The sequence below is a fragment of the Nannospalax galili genome, unplaced genomic scaffold, assembly GCF_000622305.1.
Source record: "Nannospalax galili isolate Female #2095 unplaced genomic scaffold, S.galili_v1.0 scaffold685, whole genome shotgun sequence".
Classification (NCBI taxonomy): domain Eukaryota; kingdom Metazoa; phylum Chordata; class Mammalia; order Rodentia; family Spalacidae; genus Nannospalax; species Nannospalax galili.
In genome coordinates this window covers 14,917-22,249 of record NW_008353482.1, presented here as the reverse complement: position 1 = coordinate 22,249, position 7,333 = coordinate 14,917, and positions in this window count along the sequence as shown.

The following is a 7,333-nucleotide window of genomic DNA, read 5'->3' as shown; positions in this document are numbered from 1 at the left end:
TCATATTCTAAAGTTCTAAATTTCTATGATATGGTGTATAATTCCTTCTTTTTAATTTTTTAATATGTATATTAATATTTATATAAGTACACTGTAATATAGCTTACCCTAGAAGATTGTATATTACTTCAGAAACTCTCTAAATAGTCTGCTAGTATAAGCAGGAGTATTATCTGTTGTAATAGAAGTTGAAATTTCCATAACACCAAAGCAAGCTAACAAATGTTTCATACTATGACTAGTGGTTTCTCCAAATAAAGGAGTAGCCCTAACAAACGCAGAACAAGTATCCAAAGTAACATAAACAAACTTAGAATAACAAACTTAGAACAAGTATCTCTGGAAACATAAACAAACTTGAAATATGGAAACATGCAAACACTATAACTATGCAAATACGTCAATACTATTAACTAACAGAAAAGTATATTTTAGAAGAGATATATATGACATTAGTTAAAACAAATTGAACCAGTCAGCCAACTTAAACTATGATAAGAGATGTTGGTGACAGACTCCTTTGGACTGCAGTTATCGCAACCTCCTTTGGGCTGCAGTTATCTCAGCCTCCTTTGGGCTGCAATCAGTGCAGCCTCCTTTGGACTGCTAGCGCAGCCTCCTTTGGACTGCTCCCTGGATACAGAATATCACTAAATAACAAGTAGCATATTGCAGAAGCAAGCCAAGCAGAATCTACAGCAGTCATATATGTTACATTTTTGACAAAAATATGTATAATTATTAAAGAATTACAAACTAAAAATTACATCTTTGCTATTTTTCAATTGTACAGTATCTCACAATGCCTCATACACCTAGACTGTTTTGCTGTTTCCTTTTCTTTTCACAGGATCGGGGGCCAGCCTGAACCTGGAAATATTTTAGAAAACATATTTTTGAGATAATAAGCTTGAGTCTGAAGCAGAAGGGCCAATCCCATTTCCAGAATCAGCATTTCAATGAGCTCAAACAGCACATGACAATTAAACTATTGAATTCTGAGTCCTCTGTAAACATCAGTAAAATAAAGAAAAAGAAAAAGAAAAAGAAAAAGGCAAATCTTTAACAATCATTTTATTTAAAGACAGTAAAAGTTTCTGTAAAGACAGTAAAATTATGGAACTACTAAATTAGCTTATCCCTACCTGTAACACTTACTAGAAGCTCTAATACATAAGGTTTAACAACAGCAATTCATCCATCAACACTAGAAATTGTTTTATATTCTATACTAATATAAATTATGGCTACTGGCCGAACTCCTATCGCATTTCACAATTTGAACAGTCCAATTAGACGGTCATTCTTCCTTTTTAATAATGGTAATATCTGATCCAGTATCAAGCAGACCTTTAAAAGATCTATCTTGAATTTCAAAATTAATATGAGGCTGTTGTGCTTGTAGCATTATAGCCCAATTAACAGAAATAGGATTAGTACTTCCAAATCCTCCAATTCTTTTTTGGGAAGATGATCCAATAGGTATAAAAGGAAGAAGAATCAACTGAGCAATTTTATCACCTATAGTAATAGGATATGAGCTATTAGTAGTAATTAAAATTTGATTTTCACCTTCAAAATCTGCATCAATTACTCTTGGACTCAAGCAGGTTTATTATAATTCATTTGTCCTACAAATCCTACCAAGGCTGTATGTCATGCATCAGGTTGTGCAAGCAAGAACTGAAAATGATCTTGGGGTAAAGAAATATAAATAATATGGATAATTATTTGTACATAATTAAACTCTTGTTTTGCTAATTGTGTTAATACTCTAGGACTATTAAGAGCAGGATCACCCTGAAGAATTTGAAATAAATTATGTAACTTATAAGTAGGAATATCAAGCACAGGATGAAGCCAATTAATATCCCCTAAAAGCTTCTGAAAGTCATTTATTGTTTCTAAATTTTTTAATCAAATTTTATGCCAATTGTGGATATATATGCTGTCTCATCAGAGAAATAAGAAACACAGAAAACAATAGTACCTAAAAGAAAATGCAAAGAGACAACATCATGATACTCTATTTTTCATCTATCCATGACATTGTAGCATAGGCAGTCTATAAGAAAACATAAGAAGGTGCTATGGTTACAGTTCTGGCTAAGGAAAGATCCATGGCTACATTACAAGGTTGAGGAAATGGACAGTTAGTTGCCCCTGATCATCTATGAGGGGCCCTGAGGAAGGCTTCGGCTCCCATCCCAAATATTGTGGTCAAGACACAAGCCTAGGTTTAGTATTTCTTATAAGATTTCCATCAATATGTGTCTTATGTGTCTTAGATGTACAGTCTCGAGCCCAATGCACACCACAGCGACAGCAGGGACATTTACCTGGTGGTCGAGACAGTGCCTTAGGGCACTACTTATTAACATGCCCTTCAGTACCACAACCAAAACATTTTAGTTTCAATTTCATTGTCCCCTTTTGAGAATTTATAGGAACCACAATTCCAGTGACAGAAGGATGTTGAATAACTGGAAATGCAGCTTTTGACCTAACAATTTCAGAGTCAGATTTAGAGTCATATGTTTGTGCCAATAAGTTCACAAGAGCCATTGTTACCAGGTTCTGTAATGTCTTTCTAATATATCGAGCCATAACTGAATCCTCATCATAATCGTCTGTTTCATCTGAAGTCTGGAGACCTGGAGCTGAACACAAAGGAAATAAAAACTCCTTCCTTGTAGGAATGTTTAAAGAAGGCTCCAAAGAAGTGGCCTCTTGAATTTCCTTAGCAACTTTATTTTTTAGCTCCTCAGGAACTTCATCAAGATTAACTGCTTCATTAGAAGTACAAAAAAACTGAGTTGGCAACAAGCTATTTGGGCCTTGATTAATTAATATAATAGCAGTTCAGATGAGTGCCCACACAGACCAAAATTAGAGCAGTATAGTTTCTCTGGTCTGAAGTGCTTTTTCCATATTTGTTCTAACTCTGTCCTAGACTTCTAAATCTAAAGTCCCTGTATTAGGAAACCATGAATTAAACTCTACAACTATTTGCATGTAATTATCTATCTGCCTTCTGGAAACTTGTGCTCCATTACTATGAAGAATATGATGAATTAAAGAAACAAAAGGAGTAAGCTTACCTTGTCCCATAATACTTACTTAAATTACAACTCTATCCTAAAATCCTCCTCTGGGTGCAATGTTGTGGGGGTCCCTGTTCAGGCTCCAGCTTTCACGGTACAGTGACTACAGTCCAAGCCTGAAGGGCTTCAGGACCCCAATGGATAGAAATCAAGACTCAGGAGATGCAGAGGTCTATGTGCCAGTGCATGTTTATTGTGAACTAAAGCAAGCTTTTATAGGACTCAGATCTGGAGTAACCAAGGAATAACTAAGGATACATCACTAAACAGAAAGTAACCAAGGAATAACCAAGGTTACATTACTGTCCTAGTTTGTTTCTTCATTGCTGTGACAAAACACTCTGACCACTACCAACTTGGGAAGAATAGGGTTTATTCAGCTTACATCCTCCAGGTTGTAGTTCATCAGGGAGCTCAAGGTAGGAACTCAGGGCAAGAACGTGGAAGCAGGAGCTGGAGTACAGGCCATGGAGGAACGCTGCTCACTGGCTTGCTCCCTTGGCCCCTGTTCAGCCTGCTTTCTTATGCAACACAGGCCCACCTGCCCAGGGGTGGCACCACCCACCGTGGGCTGGGCCCTCCCACATCACTCATCAAGAAGATGCCTTTCAGAAATAGCCACAGGCTAGTCCAAAAGAGGAAATTCCCCGATTGAGGCTCCCTCAAACCAGGTGTGTCAAGTTGACACTAAAGCTATCCAGCATAATTACGTTACTACCAAGAATACATTACTTCACCAACCGAAACTCACACAATGTTTATAGTATCCAAGATTCAGCTACATAATATTTATAATATCTTAGATATAAGGTGTACTGTTTGTGATTACTCTTAGCAACTACTATAGTTCATTATTTCTGTATAGAAACCAAGCTATCGATGCTGAGAAACTCTGGTACCCATAAACTGAAATAGAACTCTTTGGTTATGTTTCCAACACTGCCAATTAATCAGGGAAGCATAGCCTGTCAATTTAGACCACAGAAGCAGAGAGCAGGGAAAACCCCAGGATGGAAGCACACTTTCTCCAATGCTTAAGTCAAAGCAAGCTGCCACAGCCTAATGCAGCAATGGCTGTGCCCATGATAATAGTAGCTCCCAACACTGTCTCACACTGTGTTCCTTCTCATATAGCCATCAATTATATACATGCATTAACATTTCAGATATTACATGTACACTTTTCAGTAGGTTTGTGAGTTGATATATTTCCCTCTGGTTTTTCATATCTCCTAAACTTTATCATAGAGAAATAATGGTACTATAACTGGGGAGTGAGCGGGGAGACAGGGAGTAAGACAAAGGAGAGATAAATAATTTTAATCATTAATGAATATTCCTTTGCAGAGTTGCTCTTCTGTCCTCTTGTCCTGCCAGATTCCTGGGGTCTGCCTTATGAAATATCTGTCTCATGGGACCCTTTTCTTTATTTTCAATTGTGTGTATGAGTATGTGTTTGTGTTTAGATATGAGCATTTCTGGTCCAATTCATTCAAAGACCAGGTTTCCTGTGCTATTATGCACGTCATCACATGTACTTCCCTCTCTTACCCGAATGTTCCAGGCATTGCTTAGAGATCTTGTTTGTTGTTATTTCACTTCTGCCATATACATACACACTCACAACACACACACGCACAAACACACACACACACACACACACACAGAGTGTGTGTGTGTGTGTGTGCCTACTCCTAATGTGATACACATGTGGATTTCATTTCATAAGCCATCCTAGAGAACTCAGTTCTATCCTAGGAATTGAATCTATGTCATTGGGTTTGCTGATGATTCAAAACAATGAATCATTTGACTCAATTATTTTGAGTATTCATAACTTTTCCTTATATAGGTGGCCCATATACAAATAGGTATTTATTATTTTCTACTCTTTTAATGACTACTACATAGTTTTCAGTAATCTAAACTACTTCTCAAATGTGTAATACTATTTATAGAATATGATTTGTTACATAGGAAAGGAATTTAAATTTTTATTATCTTTATAAATTCAGATACTAATCACAAAGATTTCTATTATGGTTGCAGCAAAGTTTAACATTTTAATCAACTTTGTCAATATCTAAACAAACATATATTATTAACATGATCTGTGCTACATATAGTACTACCAATATCAAGAGAAGATGAACAGTTCCCCAATCTGACAACAGCCTGTGTAGTGTCTACAGCATTACAGGCACTGACAGCAACATGCCTGTTGTGAGGTAACTTGTGCAAGAAAGGAGGATCACACATGGTTCAAGTGTCCCTGCCACTGAGAGGAGTGTCTGCTATTCCAGTCTTGACCATTTTAGTTTGTTGCTCTAAAAATAATTTACAAGAACAACATTTGTTAAAATATGAGTGACTCGGGCAGCTAGTGAACCTAAAGGGAAAAGTGATGCCCTAGAAACCCTATGAGAAATGCACATAGAGTGTCTTTACATTAATGCATATGTGTACCTGGGAGCGCCTTGGCAGGGAACACAGTGCCAGATAGAAGAATCTTCTTTTAGAGAGACAATCATGCCATACATCACACATCAAAGAAACTTCTTTTTTCAACAGATGGAGGTTACTACAGAGTTACACATCTGGTCAGGCACAGAGAATATATGTCTGGGAGATGCCCAGTACTAGGTGATACATCTGCAGTCAAATCTCTACAACTAAGGTGCATGGAACATAGCAGAATAAAAGTTAGAGTGAGGGAAAATGCACCCTTCAACTCTCACTAGTGAGGCTTCCCTGTACATCAGAGTGTGATGTTCACAGAAGGCCACAACTGGCCAAGTTTTGGAGAAGAAAATGTAGAGTATAGGATGGAAATCCTATATGGAACCCCACCCACCAACTGCTCAGGGACCATTGTGGAAGAGAAGGCAGAAAGATTGTAAGAGCCAGGGCTGGTTGAAGAACAGAGAGAGGTGGAGGTTTTCACCCCACTGGCAGCTTGATCATGTGAGCCTGTGGCAGCCTAAGAGTCAAGCACAGGATGCATGTCAGACCAATTAAACAAGGACCCAAAGGGGAAGTCAGAGAAAGGTGGCAGGCCAGCACCAGATTGGGAACTATTTGAGCCTGATTGCTGCTAGGCGAGGGAGAATATGACTTACATACCACCACTGGGAGGGCTGACTGGATTCTAGTCGATGCATTTACACTGAAGGACTTTTGGGTACAAACACCTGAATTAATAGGACTCAGCATGTCTTGCAGAGTGCATAGGGTTCAATGGGGGGATGGGGGAGGTATGGATGGAGGAGGGAGTCCAGATTTCAGTGGGAAAAGTTGTATGAAATTTACAAAGCTCAATAAAAAAAAACACATCAGAAAGAAGGGAGGGAGAATGGGAGGGAAGGAGAGAGAGAGAGGAGAGAGGGAGGAAGGGTGGGAGAAAAGGAGGAAAGGGGAGACTATTTGGTAAAATGGATCAATTTGTAGAAAAAAATGAGTTGCAGGTTTATGAGGGGGTTGAAGGACAGTGGAGGGGCAGAAAGTATATATTGCTGCATACTTTATAAAGGTAGTATATTGTAAAAATTTTGAGTGCACATAATAAAAATTTTAAGTACTTTTATCAGAAAAATAAGTTAAATATGGATAATACACCTTTAATTTAGAACACTGATTTTTTTTTTGAAGAACACTGCTTTTTAAAATAAACACGCCTTAATTTTTTTTAACATTCTGGACTTTCAGATTATCCATGCAAATGGGGTATATTGCATGCCCAGGCATAATATGCATTATATATTCTGAGAAGCATTCCTATCAGCTTTCATTAGACAACTCTATTAGTAAGAAGGAGCTGTTCCATTGTGATGGCACAGGAACAAAATGACAGCGATTGTGAAACTGGCTCAAGAGCATTGCAGAGAGTAGCAGCAGGCTGCCCCTGACAGCACACAGCTACAATCAGCAATGAAAGCTTACTTGTAGGCAGCCAGAGAAGAACCCACGCAGGGAGAAGTATGCTAAAACTCCGGTAATTTAGCCTGGATTTCTGACTGTTGGCAACTGGCATCAGATCCCAGAGCAAAGATGCGAGGTTTTTTTCTTGCCTTTTTCCTTCCACAATCACAACCCTGCTGCTGTATGCAAGGAGGAGGGGGAGAGACTGGAACAACAGTTATGATTGTGAAGTCTTCCAGGATACAGGTACCTAGCATTTGCCTTCCTTGGAGCATTGAGAACTCTCTCCTGGTTGGTCCTTTTTAAATAGA